Below are 15,909 nucleotides of genomic sequence, written 5' to 3'. Positions count from 1 at the left end.
TCGGATTTATGGCCCAAGCACAGAGCGCGCAGGGACCATAAATCGAGCAGAAAAACCAGGTTAGTACTTACAATTAGTACTTACAGTTAGTACTTATGTTATAAACCAACAAAATTTCTGAGGTATCTCCATCTTGCATGGAAAGGAGAAGTGAGATGGACGAAATCCGTACAGAGTGGTTAATGACTCTTCCACGTATTACCGAATTTTTGGCGGCCTTGGAATTAAATTTACCAAGTGACTCTTTCCTAAAAGACTTCTCGTGTACCAAACATCATCACCTGGTTTTTGCTGGTGTTTACTGTAACGAAAAACAGTTTATTTCGAGAACATTGACAATACTCTGACTCAGTTTGGGCGGTTTATGTTACTGATAAACCACCACAATGTATGCAAAAACGTGTATTTCACGCCACTCAATCAAACATTACTAAAAAGAGAAATTGATCCATCGAGACGTGCCGTGTCTGTATAACATAAATATAACTACGCAAATTATGTATCGGAGATGATCCGGCATTAGAGCGAAATGACCCACTTTTCGCTATAAAACTTTATCGTGAAGGATCATGCAGCGGGATTCTGAATTGAATGACCTTATAACTGTGTTATTTACTTTATCAATACGGTACTTTATTATGCATTTCCACAACGTTCACAGTCTTTCAGGATTTCTAGACAATCTATTTCCCTTAGAAAAGGCCATTTTACAGATGTGTACTTAGTTGGCAAGCCTTTGATTTGGAATGAGGCTTGTTAACCTTGTTAACACTTCACCATCGTTTGATTAATATGTGCACGCTTTTTTTTTTACAGCTGGATCTCTATCACAGTAACTTTGCGTTTCCTGTTATGCCAAAAATAAAATCAAAAACACAAAATCAAAACAACAGAATAGGTAACAAAGGCTAGGAAATCAACTGAAACAAATTTTTGTTGGGGATTCCTCGGTACTTCAGTGTTTCCCTCAAGTAAGAAAAATATTACAACCATGCATTATTGCATGCAGAGATATTCTATACATTTCTCGCGATGAATAATAAAATATAGTTTCGTAAAATATGTTAGCATCTCTCCTTTTTGCTTCAAAACTTTCTTCATTTTTATTTCGACTTTGGCAACAGTCTCGTAGATGGGTATTTGAGTAACTTCTTTAGTTGTCCATTGTATAACCTTCTGTAAAGATGCAATGACAAGGAAAACTAGCTTTTGAGAAACAAGCCTCAAAAATAGAGTCAGCACAAACTATTGTTAATGTTAAAATTAGAAAAAGATCTTACGGGCCTCTGAACTTCATAAGACTCGCACAACGGCTATACAATAATCAGATAAAACGTTTACAAGTGAAATTTAGAAAACTAAAAATAAAGTACTGAACACGACCAGTTTGGAGACAAAAATTCAAGTTCGAGTAATTGCACGACCAGAGGAGAAAGACAACAGTGAGACCTATCGTAAGGGGGTAAGACTGGCACAATCTTTGAATGCTAACCTTAAAAAACCATGAATCGTAAGAACACTTCACAACACTTTCTTTTTCCATAGAGGCCTTTTCAAAGAGAGGTCGCATCCAAAATCTCCCTGTATTTACTTATCACTACTCAACAATTTAGTCTACAGGAGCAGCTTTCAGAACATAGCAATCCGGCGACAACTAAGTAGGCAATGACGTTCTGTGTACGGCAAAGAAATTAACTAAACCGGTACCTTTGGCTAATGTGTTTGGGGCTCTAAAATGCACAACTAAATGAGAAATAAAAACTATATTTTTATCTCCAAAATTACACTTAAGTAGAGCTAAAAGCCTTGATGACTACTTCAGCAAGAAACAACAACAAGCTCATACTAGAAAAACCAAATATGCCTTTGTTCAAGAGGTACATCAGCGAAGGTTTGCGAACATATTTACTGGTTATATTGCTGCTGCCATCCTCGGAAAAATAATATTCCCATCACAAATCTCCCTCCAAAACAGCTAATTATAAACTCAAATAGTTTGTTAAATTATTATCGCGAAAACGTTGTGCAAATACACTTAATTAATGCTACCCGCAGCACTGAAGAAACATGTCAATGTTTCCTTTTTGACCAATACCCCCATGGGGGTTTCATGACCATTTCAATCAAATTGGAAAACAGACGTTGTAAACAATCATGTAGTGTTTAAAAATCCCAACCAGAAGGGGGAACACCAGTTGGCTGTGTACAGAGCGATTCAAAGAATCGACCCGAGGGAAAAACGAAACAAATCTAGCGAGTAATAAGGTAGAGGGCTTTCACCCGTGACCACTAGATCACTACTTCAGCACCCTCACCACACTGCCTCAAACATCGAAGAAGCAATGCCAGTATACTTCTTCCTATAGTTCACTCTGCAACGGATCCCCCCTTTTATTCTTACCAGCCGATAGAACGGTTATTGTCGAAATTAGCTGCAATTATCAATTTCTAATGAAATTACTCGGTTTACTACAGCAACTTTTATGAAACCGCATATAGGTGTTTGTATTATATTATATAATTAGTGATACGCAAATCCGTTTTAAGCGAGTTTCTATCTTACAGTTACCAAATTGGTAATTATATTCTTGATTCATTCTGGTTTCCAGGTGGTAAGACGACATCTGATGTTTTGATGGTGAGACTTGATGGCAACTGGCTGCTTTTTCTACTGACGATCCTAGTAAATGCCGTATTTATCTTGGTGCTCAGGAAAATGTACAGCCACGGGTTAACGGCACTGTTGGCGTGTCCAAACCAAAAACACACAAAGCTGACAATCGGCTATATATGTAGGTAAGCCCTAGATGCGTAAATGACTGTCATCACGTGGACCACTTGTGGTGGGAGCCAACAAAGGGCAAAAGCACAGGTAACAATAATGAGCATCCGAACCACTCTTCTCTTGGAGGTTTCGAGTTGCGCTCGATTTCCTCTCAAAGTATTCACTCCAGGTGCAACATGGAACCATAAGTTCCATGCAGTTATGGTATACAGGAAAGAAATAACGATCAAGGGGATGACATAGTTGACGACGAAAAGGAGGAGGTATATTCCTCGAAGAGTCCTCTCTGGATCACCCAAGATGTAAATAGATAGCATGCAATAGGAAGAATTATTGTAGTCCTCCACAGTTTGAATAACAAGGAAAACGGACATGGAGACCAGTGACGCGATCCAAATAAATGGAACGGTTAGTTTAGGCTTTCGAAACCAAAGATGGCGGCGGAGGGGATGAACGATGGCATAGTACCTGTCGATCGCCATGAAAGTCAGGCAGAGGATGGATGCTGTTAAAGTGACGTAGGCAGTGTATACAACACCTTTGCACATGACTTTTCCAAATACTCCCGGGATCATCCACAAACCGTCTGTATATATTGTGGAAATCGACCAGGGCATCACTACCAAGGTTACAAGTAAATCAGCGATAGCCATGTTGACAAACATAAAGCTTGTCAGTGATCTCACTTCGGGCTTCTTCCACACGATGTAGACGAGGAAACCATTCCCTGCAAACGCTACGAGCATCGTGATGGCGTAGAGGACTGTGATAACAATCCACTCGGTATCTGGTTTCATCTTTAGTTCCCTGTTTTTCTGTTGCTAAAGTTTAACAGGATAAGGCTGTTATTACTGAATTAAAAATCAGTAAAGGGAACACCCATGGCCCCCTAAAATTTTATTCAATACCAACCTGGGGTGTGGTGAGAGGAATCGACTGTCAACTCAAAGGAAGCAAAACATTTTAAAAGTAAAAATTTTTTTTAAAACTAAGTTCACTTTGGTTGAGTCGATGATACTTCAGGACGTCACTGAAGCTGTGAACAGGAACGGAAATACTAGAAACAGGAAAAGGAATGCAGCAGGACATTTTGATTTTCTCCATAAATAGCCCTAGTGAAAAAATCTTAGGGTGCGTTCCTTTGTGAGAATCCGGATCAGGATTTCTGATCTGCCGCGTTCCTTTTGAGCAAATCCATTTTTAGATCAGTGATCTATCAAATCCACTCTGGACAAGGATTCGTCGGTTCACTGATCTGCGCGATCTAAATACGGATCATTGGATCACTAATCCAACGCATTCCTTTGGGCGAAGGATCCGACATCAATCATTTTCAAACAAATAGGTACCTCATATATTGACCGGAAATATTATTAGCAATCGCTCCACAAATTCTGCGATAAACACGAACTAAAATCAATTTTGTAATGTTAAATCGATCGGCCATTGATCGCAGGCATTCAGGGTTCCCAAGTATCCATATCGTAATCAATATTTGCTTCTATTTTAATTCCATCGTTTGAGTTTACCATGAAAAAATGTGCTTCTAATAAATAGTGCGTGCTAAAAGCCCGTGCAGTAAGACGAGCCATTGAGAGAAGAGCTCAATAACCCACGTACATACACAAGTCTTAAAATAGCGTACTTTTTCGGAATTCTCTGAGAGCTCGTCTAAAACTCCGTTCGTTTCATGCGCCGTGATCTGCGTGATCTTAGTAATGAAGTCATGGTTAAGCATTTCTGCATAGATGTATTAAGTATTCTCATCCTTAAAATATATAAATACTGGTCTTCGTTGTTGGTTTGCCGTTATGACGAAAGCGTTTCTAATTTGTCATCTTCTTATTTGTCGCTTTCCTTCCCAAATCGTTGTGAGTTAAGAAGCGTTGAACGTCTCATGGCAGTTGAACGTACCTGCGATAGAATGCACTGAGGTCCGCTGTCAGCGAATAGACTTGTAGCCACTTAGTACTAAAGGAAGATTAAAAAAAAAGGGAAAAATAACATTTCAACCGCACTGATCCAAGCCTTTTTTCAGGTTGATCTGAAATAAGAAACACGGTAAACCTTTGGAGATCGATAAGGTTGCTTCTCCTGTCCAACGTTTTGAGAATTCAATAACACGAGACTGATGAACCCTGCTGAACTAAAGAGCTTATTCCTGATCTCTTCCTTTTTTTAACCATTTCAAAATGATTTGCTATGAATATTAATGCGGTTCTCGGTCGCATCACTTCTTGACAACTGGTCAGAAATATCAGACATAAATCATTGACTGTGGGAGTCCTCAAATTGTTCTCAAATCCAACATTCCTCATATCAATTGTCAAAGCACCTACAACGCGGGCTTAAGTCTTCCGCTTTGAAAGTCATGTCATTTACAGTTAGTTCCTATAAATAATCCCACTTTTTCTTTAGATCTCCTCGTTGATTTTAATTCATAAACTTGAGTATAAAAAAACAAACAAACAAAAAGGAAACCCTTTTTACGTGCGGAAATTCAAAATTAACTCAAAAGGGAGATTTTGTACTTTCTCGCGAGTCTTAAGGCAGGTGCTCCGTATTTTAAAACTCATTTTAGTGAATAATTAGCCAAGTGGTCTCACGAACAAGATGACGAACCAGAGAGAAAGTTGCCTTCGGTGGAATAAACAATTTTAATTTAGCAAAATGTAGGAAAGTGAAGGAAATCTGGGGATATTGCGAAATTATGTTCTATGTATGTCATTTTACTTCCTTGTGAATCTGTCAGTTTGTTCTTGATCATGAACAGCTGTGAATCAATCACAGACCTTCATTGGGCTCTCTTAGTTCGACAAAAAACAATGCACCGTGCAAATAACACGCAAACGCTGGTCAATTTTATTTTTACCTCATAGCCCTCCTATCGAAGTTAAATTGCATGCAAATGCATGCATTTCGTTCAGGCGCAAGACAGAAAACTTGGCGAGAACAAAAGCTAATTCAGTAAAAAATAAATTATGCATGAACACTCTTTCGTTCATATGCAAATTAACATAGGATCTTTAGCATATTGCGCCAGTTTGGCCCTTCGCCGCTAATACTCGTATGGTTGAGTAAGTGTTGGAATAAACTTGGAACATAAGCACCACCTCAGCTTAACCAAGGCGAATGTAGCATTTGTATCATTGAGGAATCATTGCGGTATAAGGAAGTAGACCTCATAACAAGAAAATCCGGCTGAGAAACGAAACCATATTTCAACTATCGTCAGAAGCTCATGGTATGAAAATCATCAAGAGACTTACCTACGGCATATAAGGCTGCTGCTTGGATCAAATTACATTAAACAAATGAGGCTTACATCACTTACCATCCACAACTGAATCACGTTCAGTGTATTTTTGCGTAGAGCCCTGTGGCTGCCTTGTTCGTTCAGTTTAAAATGCTAGCCAAAATGAGCACAGAGGGGAGAGGTTTGAGTTTTAAAAGTACTGTGTGATAGTCACTGGAGCTCGATAAATGAAATGACGCTTATCTCATGTGACATTATGGCTGAGCAAACCAGTTGAACCGTGCGATGAAAAGCGTCAAGCGACGATGCCCAAATGATAATAAAACTGACCTGGACACCCCTTCACGATCTGTGTACTTGTTAAGTTGGAGATTCGAGCAGGATACCCCTATTACTGTATAGTTAGTACATTGACAAGCTAGCGGAAGTTGTTGCAGAGGGGCTGCTCTGAGTCGCGGAATTTGTTCTTACTATGCTATGGGAAACGAAACAGGAGGAGCTTCTAGCCACGGTAGAGACACAAGAAATCGGTTTAAAATAGCATGAGATGTGGCCGTGCTGTGTTGAAATGACACAGATTTATGAACTCAGGTAACAAAACGATTCTCGCGAAAACAGTCAAACCTGCACAGGGCTGCGATCTCTAGCCGTTTGGTCGTTAGCTGAGACGAGAGACATTTTGCTTTAAGAGACTTAAAAACAAATTCGTTGAAAATAATAGATGGTGACTTACTCGCAGACTCTCTTGACATAGACAACCAACAACAGTCTACCGTTGATCGTAGTAAAGATCATTCGTAATTTAGTCCCGACTTATAACTCATCCGGGAGAGCATTTTGATTTTATGATTAACTAAATCTCAGACTCTTCACGGGCATGTGTAATTTATATGTGATAGATCAGATAGGAAACAGGACAACACGTGAGAAGACATTTGACAACTGTAAGCAGTCCGCCTCTCTGCGCTGGCGAGATGATAGTAATTAGTAAAAGAGACGGGTCCTAGTGAACTGAACTCAAGACTTTGCATTAGCTTTGACAAACACAAACAGTCACGTCCACTCTGACTCCATTTGTTATTACACTCGAATAATAAGGAGAAACAATAAAAAGAAAAGAGCATCAGTCAAGTGGAAAGGATATAGTGATGACTTCAACAGTTGGGCTCCATTTGATGATTTTCACTAACATAAAAATATTTACTGTGCATTTCTAAATATTTGACAACCACAGGACTATTATCACACACGTGGTTATCTAAACTATTCATGTTATTTAATAAATGGGTTCGGTCAAAGCTGCCAGATCTCACTGCATTTTTAATGGTATTAAGCAAATGCAATTGATATGCATACAGACAATTTTGGATTTTTAAATTTAGATTCTTATGATTCATCACCACTTATATCAATACAGCTGCTGTTCTAATTGCTACCAACGCAGTACCCCTGCAAATACCACAGACAATGAGTTAACCATTAACTTACAATTTCTATAGTGCTTAAAAGCTTTCTTTATGCTTAATATTTTCATTGGTTAGCATAATAATATGCTTTTAGTTCTCTGATCCCATCTAAAGATAAATCTTTTGAAATATAGTTCCAATTAAAAATGATTTTTATGTTCATTATCTATTACAAAATAATATTTTATTATGCCTTGCGGCATTTCCGTTTATGTCAATGGTGAAAGCATTATAAGATAATGCATTTCGTTTTAAAATTCATATTATGCCAATTACCCTCAAACAATTAAATCATCGTCTCGACATCGCAAATCAAAACTTATTCAAGACTCGATATTATATTGTTAACCATTCTTATCATGAAATTATCTTAAAAGAAGAAAACTTTTATGGAGACTTACCAAACTGCAACTTGAAAGAGTGGGATGATACCCTTGAAAAAGTCGAAGGAGCGGTACGTTGTTACCGAAAAGCAATCAAGTATGAAAATACTTCACGGAAAGCCATAGAAGCAATACAAGCGCATTAGATGAAGGAAAAGAAAAGATTCAAATTGTGAAATTTTCGTACTGACTTTGGTAATGACCATACGCATAACTGCTGATGCGGTCTGACTTTATATATCTTTTATCGTCGAAGCAGGACAATAACACTTTGTTTAGTTCATAACTAGCGAGTTGATGGTGGTCGCTTCGAATACTTTTCATCTTACTATGTATTTGTAAGCTTTTAAACAATGTGTCTTTGTAATCTTGATGTTTAATATTTTGTTGGATAATATTCTTTTTCACGCCTTTGGCGGTTTTACTATTGCATCCATCATTCCTGATGTATGAATACATTTTGCTTTTTAAGCCAATAAATTCAGTTATGACTTTACCACCTGCTTCGTATTTGAATTTACCGTAACGTTCTTATTAGCTTTTTTATAAAATTGACTTTCAGATGAATAACTGCTGCTATCAAATAGATGTTTGTCTTGATAAAAATCAGCGTATACATCTTCAGTCTGTATTTCATAAGTCAGTGAATCGGTGTCAGTAAAAAGCAGTTTAGCTTTGTTATTGTATTTCTTTTTGATATAATTATAATGAAAATCATACATAAGTGTCTTAGAAAGATCAAGAATACACATACCAACATATGATGGTCTATTTAATTTAATTGTTGTTGTTTTTACATTTACACCAACCAAGTCTTCATTAAATATCTTGCTACCCATATAAGTCGGTTTTGATGCTATTTTCACCAACTTTTCTGAGTCAGTATCCAGCTTTACATTAAAACGTTTTCTGATGTTTTCCATTGTCTTTCCAAATACACTATCATTCATCAGTTTAAAAAAATCTTTTTTAAAACTGTTTTTAGCATCAGTTCTCTTTTGGGTATTAAGATCAATATACGATTTTAACCATGGAGACAGATTAAATTCTAAAGCTCGAGGAATTTTTTTCATCTTTAAGCCTAATGATGTATACAACTGAAGTTTCCTGTTATGCAGCACGTAATTCTGTTTGTCGCTTAATGTTGGAATAAGCTTTTTGACCTACCCAATGTTTAATTTGAACTTTTCTTTCTGATCAAGACAATAGGGTGACAGCATGTCACTTTTAATCTTTATTTTTTTCTGCTGCACAAGAATAACCATTGTGTAAATGGTGCAACTATTTTGGATATTCAAGTTCAACCTCAAGGATTAATCCTCTTTCACTATTTTGGTCTAATAGCTCCCGTGATTCCCCATCAGTCCACTTAAAACCACCTGTTGGAAGCGGTTGACACATTACAATATTAGCATCTAAATACATCAAATATTTTGACGCTTCATTTGGATTATAATTTTGCATATATTTATTGTTTGCTTGACCGTGACAGTGAGCAATAAATGAGATGCCTCCACGCATCCCTTTTTCAATAAAATGGAACATATCAACATCATACATAAGTTCTAGTTCGATTTCTGTCATTTTAAACATCTCGTCTCAAGATAATCCTGGTGATGTAAAGTAGTTACATGGATCTTATTTGTAATATTGCAGACATGTCTTTCTGAAGTTTTCAAATACGTCAGCTAAAAGAAGCACGTCTGACTTAAATAAAGGTCATGATATTGACCCATATTTTTAATAAAAAAAGTTGTCCAAACATTTTGAGCATGTCTATATTGCTCATCAGTTATATTTTCATTGTATAATTTTAAATAAAAATCTTTTTGTTTGGCAACCGAGTTTCGATGAACTTATCGAAATTATCCATGTAATCGTATGGATATACACCTTTATGCTTCATAAGATCTAATTTTAAGTCTTGAACTCTTGTGAAGTATATTCAAATTCATGAGAAGGTAGGTTTTTAACCAGGTTATAAGGACTCTGACTCATCTTCTGCCTTAAACAATCTCACGATTCGAGACACTTTCGACGCGCTGATGAGGCAACATTGACAGGATAGTTATAATTATCACACACATACGATCTTAAATAAATAGGTGAAAATTACCAATATCGAATGTGTGTTACACTCATAATGTTTTCACAAACCTGTATTTAATTTCGCTTTCACTTTTTAAATGTTTCTTATTTCAAGGGGGGGGGGGGGGGGGGCCACCCAGTGAAGCCACGATGCTTGAAGATTCAAGCATGGTGATCGCTGCGTAAAATTCAAGCAGAACACCTTGATGACATCGTTCTTTCAAATTTTTACATTTCTAATTTCGAATTACGTCTATCCAAATTGTTTTGTCATTTTTAATATTTTTTTCCTATTTTGTTGTGATTGAGTGGTAGCATACCGTACCCTTATTTTTATACAAATTACTGAAAATATGTTCACTTTTTCTATGCCACTACTATTGCGAGCAGAATGCCTACGCCATCACTATGGATATATTTAAAGACTAATCAGTTTTTTAAAATGACTGGAAAATGTTCAATTTATTATCATTTTTTTATCCTTATGTATTGTGTGGTAACACGGTCTCCGCTAAGACTTTTTAGTGATCAGAATTTTGGAAAATATGTTTACATGGTTAATTTATTGTTACAGCGCATTACAGTGGGTGTCTTACGTAGCTTTTCCGATCTGTCTTTTCGAATCCAACTGACGAGACTCCCATATCTTGTCTCCTCATTCATATATAATATTTACAGTCCTGGATCTTAAATCCCCAATTCCTTGCCAAATGCAGAAAGGCATTTTTCGAAAATTTCGTTATTTTCACTGACCCGAAGACGTATTTCAAATTTTTAATCTAAGATAGCCTTCGATGGTTATTTTACAAATTCCATTAAGGAAGACATTCCCAGTTAAGATTCAAACGTGATTCTGGAGACTACACCTGACTCAGGGTAGTATTTAAGTGCAAGCAGAACATGACAAGTGCTGATCACAAAATAGAATAGTAAAAGTCTCTTCCTTATAGAAAATTAAAGTAAAACACTTCCTTAAAATTTCGATTTTAGATGGATAACGCTTTCCTGGTGTAAACAAGAAATGAGGAAACCCAAACAAAATCAATATAATATAAGTCGAACAACAAAACACATATTGACAATGATTGTTGGTCATTGGATTATAACTTCCGTCTGAGTGAATGTGTCCGACGTATGGAAACCTCTGTTGCCCTAAATGGAGACCATGACAGTTTTAGTTGATGATGACCAAATTGTTATGTTTAGGTAATGGTGCAGTACATTATGGCGCACCAAATCTAGATCGGAACATAACAGTAAACTAGAAGAACACCGCTCTTCTGACGTTACGTTATTATCTCAAGTGCATCCATAACTCGATATAAGCACAACTAAAAGCATGAGCAAATTCTTTTATAGCAAACAGGGCGACAACAAGGATCTGCGCGAAGAAGCCTTTTATTGTGATAGAGTGCAATTATGATTGTTTTGGTTTTGGTAAATTCCCAATATTTCATATTCCCCAAGTTGAACAAATTTAAAAACAACAATAAAAGCGGAAATTTTACCTTCAAAGTTATTAATGACCAATCAGTTACTTTTTTGTTCCAGTGAATGTCTTTCGACCAAAATCTGCTGCAGCTGGTCTTCCGACAAATTTGAGAAACGTGCAACTTGCGAGTTTTTCTCGGCTTTATTTTTCTTGCTTGTTGGGTAAGGACCTAAAAGGTCAGTGCCGATAGAAAAATTGGGCAGTTCTTCGCTGGTTTCTTCCATATTTCAAAGAGAAGGAAAACTGCACTGCAGCTTAACAGGACAGAAACTCTGAAGCCAGGTAAAAAAAAATGCTCACGTCAATTTATTTACGCACGGGCGTGATTTTGTTCATGCAGCTCAACAGGACTTATATAGGGCAAGCACGCGCGCTATGTTATAATAGAAGAATTGGTCCATGCTCAGCGTGTGTAAATCGAGGTATGGATGTACGCGAGAAGTTTGGAGATGACGAGATACCTCTAACTAAGCAGCAAAGCAAAATCTTCATTCGACAGTAACTTATTTTGAGACGTAGACACGGATATCCAGAAGTTTTCGTTGTATATCCTTTTGTTTGTCGCTTATCTAGAAGAAACTTACGGCTCTGAAGGTCTGTTAGGCAGATTGCTATAAATTACACCTTTGTACTCTTTGAAGTAATTCATAAGTGTGCGGTTGACGTTGGATGAAGTGGGTGAAAGATAACAGGTGTAACCGTTTGTAAAAAAAGATATCTCAGGGTGTATTTTAAAGTCAAACAAACCTTGTGATCAAGCAATCTTGTCGTGCCGGAAGTTAACTAAATAAACAAGGGGATTTGCATTCCTCGAAATTGTTTCAGAAGAACCGATACATTTCAGAGAGCTAAAGTTCTGCATGGACTCAAGGGAACCAATTTCTGACTAACTACGTTCATTGATATACTCTGGAAATCACTAAAATGGCCCACCGTAATACGGAGATCTCCAATTTGTATCCTTCGTATACAAGCCATCTCCCATCATTTTGGCTTTTCACTATAGAAATGCTTTGTGGCCTTTTTATTAAAAGATTCTTTCTTTACTCGAGTGGATGGCACTGTTCAAATACAAGACAATTTGTACTCTCTTGTGGAATATAACTGCACCTTGTCAACTTGGCTCTGCTGTCTGATTTTGACATTGATGAAATGTTGACAAAAATATGTCTATTCCCAAGCTGGGCTTTGTCCTGATAAAATGGGTTCCAGGTGCTAAGAATCAAAATAATAGACTTATGGTACTCTCAAATTATACTCGAACAAAGGCAAAGAGTGTTTTTAATTAAAATTACTAAATTGCCTGCACACCTACTGAGAGCAATTGAAGAGGACCTATTTGTAGAAGGTAAACATGATTGTGACGAACTGATTTCGTGAAAGGGGTTTCCCCTCCATTACTACTGAAAGCAACTGTAACATTCGCATGCTAGTCAAATAACACAAATTCCACAGACGATTTCCAACTAAAGACAACTGGCCCTCGATTGTCTTTGACAATTGGCGCTTAATACGGTGCCGATTAATACATGTTTATAGACAGGCTTAATTTGTTGCCTCAATACCCCGCTAGCTCTCTCACTTTGTAAGCATCCTGTTCTTGATTTTCTTGATCATCTGTGAAATACAAATTCAACTAATTTACATTGATTCCTGATGAACTGATTTCGTGAAAGGGGTTTCCCCTCATTACCATTACAAGAAAATATAACCATCGCTTGCTAATCAAATCACACACATTCCACGGACGATTCCCACCCAAAGACAATTGGCCCTCTATCAGTTTCTATAAGCCAGCCATTTTTTCTCGCCTGGGGGGGAAGGAGGAAATGTTAGAGACATGCCTCATCGCATACAAGGATTTTCTATACATTTCTAGAAATGAATAATAAAATAAAGTAGCGTCAACAATGTAAAGATATATTTACATTTCTTCTTTTTGTTTCAAAACTTTCTTCATTTTCACTTCGACTTGGCAACAGTCTCGTAGTTCGGTGTCTGAGTAACTTCGTTAGTTGTCCATTTTATAATCTTCTGTAAAGATGCAATGACAGGGAAAACTAGCTTTTGAGAAGACCCACACAATCATAAGACACCAAGACTCCTAGTTCTCTTCTTCTTTATTATATTTTCTATAGCTAACCAAATTATCTCTCTCTTTTGCTCACTGTAGTGCACGCTCTAAAGTACCTTATTAGTGAACATGTGGGTAATGCGCTAACTATCTTTGCAGAGTTTAACCCAAAAAAGTTCAAAATTTTGACCCGGTCAAGTGCATTTTTTATACAATTCCACTAAGCACATCCAAACACGACCACCGACGAAAGTCGTTGTTCGAGAAACAAGTCTCAAAAATAGAGTCAGCAAAAACTATTGTTAACATTAAAATTACAAGTTCGACCTTGCGGGCTTCTGAACTTGATAAGACTCGCACAACGACTATAAAATAATCAGCTAAAACTTTTACGAGTGAAATTTAGAAAACTCAAAATAAAGTACTCAACATGACCAGTTTAGAGACAAAATTTCAAGTTCGAGTAATTGCACAACCAGAGGAGAAAGACATCAATGGAACCTATCGTAAGGGGGTAGGACTGGCACAATCTTTGAAAGCTAACCTTAAAAAACCTTGCATCGTAATAGCACTTCACAACACTCTCTTTTTCCATAGAGGCCTTTTCAAAGGGAGGTCGCATCCAAAATCTCCTTGCAATTACTTATCAGTACTCAACAATTTAATCTCTAAGAGCGGCTTTCAGAACATAGCAATCCGGCGGGAACTAAGAATGCAATGACGTTCTGTGTATCGCAAAGAAATTAACTAAACCAGTACCTTTGGCTAGAGTGTTTGGGGCTCTAGAATGCACAACTAAATGAGACATAAAACCTATATTTAGCTCTCCAAGATTACACTTAATTAGCCTAAAAGCCTTGATGACTACTTCAGCAAGGAACAATAACAAGGTGATACTAGAAAAACCAAATGTGCCTTTGTTCCAGAGATATATCAACCAGGGTTTGCAGACACACTTACAGGTTATATTGTTGCTATCACCCTCGGAAAAGTAATATTCCCAATCACCCTTTCCTGCTATAACAATAAACTGTCCGGCTTACCTTTTACCTCTTCTCCAAGAGCAATTGCGGTTATTTTCTTCACGGGAATTCTTATTTTTTTTCTGCATAATCCGAAAACGATATAGATGTTATCAATATTGGGAGAAAAATTAGGATGGCGAAAAAAAAAACAGTGCATATTTTCTTATGGTATTCTGTCAAGGGATTGCTGAGCTTCCCTTGAAAATCTCAGACAAAAAGAAAGAACAAATATTGCAACCTTGAGGGAGATCAGATGGCCAAGTGGTTAGCGCGCTCCATTCTAAACGGAATGAGATGATTCTACGTCCATAAGCATTTCTTTTGCTTTAATTGTTAATTGTTAAACGCGCTATACAATAAGTATAGGAAATGCTTTTGTGAAACATTATCTTCAAAACCAGCTTCTGCGAGGTAATTTGACGCTGAACAGCCAGGACCACCCAATTATTTATCTTCAGCTTTTTGGAAGACAAAAAACGTACGGAAAGTTTTTTTGCTTTTTGTTCAGGCACAAAAGAGAAAACCCGGCGAGAACGAAAGCTAATTCAGTAAAAAAAAAATTCTGCAGGAACATTCTCTCGTTCAGATGCAAATTGACATAGGATCTTTAGCATAATAATCTATCTTACAAGAAACATTAAATTTAAACAAGATATTGCGCCAGTTTGGCCCTTCGCCGCTAATACTCGTATGGTTCAGTAAGCGTTGGAATAAACTTGGAACATAAGCACTAGCTCAGCTTAACCAAGGCGAAATATTTCAAATCTCCATAGTTAGAGCGGCGAATGAATCGTTTTCTTGAACGTAGCTTTTGTATGATTGAGGAATGATTGCGGTATCAGGAAGTAGACCACATAACAAGAAAATCCGGCCGAGAAACTAAACCATATTTCAAATATCGTCAGCGACATTTTCATTTCCACAAAAAAGATAAGCTCATGGTATGAAAATCACAAGGAGACTTACCTACGGCATATGAGACTCCTGCTTGGATCAAATTACATTAAACGAATGAGGCTTACATCACTTACTATCCACAACTGAATCAGGTTCAGTGTGTTTTGGCATAGAGCCCTGTGGCTGCCTTGTTCGTTCAGTTTAAAATGCTAGCAAAAATGAGCACAGAGCGGAGAGGTTTAATTTTTAAAAAAAACTGTGTGATAGTCACTGGAGCTCGATAAATGAAATGACGCTTATCTCATGTGACATGATTGCTGAGAAAACTAGAAATGAAAAAGACGCATGTACAGGCACGGTTGCACCGTGCGACGAAAAGCGTCAAGCAACGGTGCCCACGTGGATCATAATAAAACTGACCTAGACACCTCTTCACGATCTGC

At 37.3% G+C, this 15,909-nt stretch overlaps 1 pseudogene; it reads right to left on the bottom strand.

Moving 5' to 3' along the window:
* Positions 1–707: 707 nt before the first annotated feature.
* Positions 708–3,668, bottom strand: LOC149043590 (G protein-coupled receptor 83-like; annotated as a pseudogene).
* Between the last annotated feature and the right edge of the window lie 12,241 nt (positions 3,669–15,909).

Source organism: Pocillopora damicornis, chromosome 6, assembly GCF_964200805.1.
Source record: "Pocillopora damicornis chromosome 6, jaPocDami1.2, whole genome shotgun sequence".
Lineage (NCBI taxonomy): Eukaryota > Metazoa > Cnidaria > Anthozoa > Scleractinia > Pocilloporidae > Pocillopora > Pocillopora damicornis.
This window is presented reverse-complemented; position numbering and strand designations above follow the sequence as displayed.